The 679-nt window shown below is 31.2% G+C and overlaps 1 protein-coding gene across 8 annotated transcripts in view; it reads right to left on the minus strand.

Annotated features, from left to right (window-relative positions):
• Positions 1-679, minus strand: part of LOC106879147 (potassium voltage-gated channel subfamily H member 7) — a 703,964-nt gene that overhangs the window by 501,483 nt on the left and 201,802 nt on the right. The window lies entirely within an intron of this gene.

The following is a 679-nucleotide window of genomic DNA, read 5'->3' on the forward strand; positions in this document are numbered from 1 at the left end:
CACACACACACACACACACACACACACACATATATATATATATAGGATTTATACGCAAATACCGACTAATACAGGCATAGATATACGAAAGTCAACACACAGAAATTCCTATACACACTAACTGCATGCGTTGATGCATAGACAATTAAACGCTTTCATTTGTGCTTGGAGATATAAACACAAACACAAAGACATACACACGCACGCACATGCCTACACACACGCATATACTCACTCATATGTGTCTGTAGGCACAGCCATCAACCCAATAAAGTTTCTGGTTTCGAAGCCGGCTTTTTATTGCAGGAAAGAAACCATAAGTACAAACTTACGTTCATTCAGTCAATAACATACATGCAATACATACATATGTACATACACGCACACACACATTCATAAATTCATATTATATATACATATATACATGCATGCATACACACATATATATATATATAACCTATCTTGAAAAGCTTGTATTCATAAAACTTGCTTGGACGCAGATATTTCTTACATTTTATTGAAAATTCATTTTATAAAACTGAAAATATTTATAACAGTTCTGGAGTTTAACATTTACTGCTTGTCTATAGACAAAAATATTTGTAGTTTTTGCTTACATTTTTTTTTACCAAATACATATGGTTTAGTTAATAGTATATATACATATATATACATATAT

The sequence above is a fragment of the Octopus bimaculoides genome, chromosome 9 (assembly GCF_001194135.2).
Source record: "Octopus bimaculoides isolate UCB-OBI-ISO-001 chromosome 9, ASM119413v2, whole genome shotgun sequence".
NCBI lineage: Eukaryota > Metazoa > Mollusca > Cephalopoda > Octopoda > Octopodidae > Octopus > Octopus bimaculoides.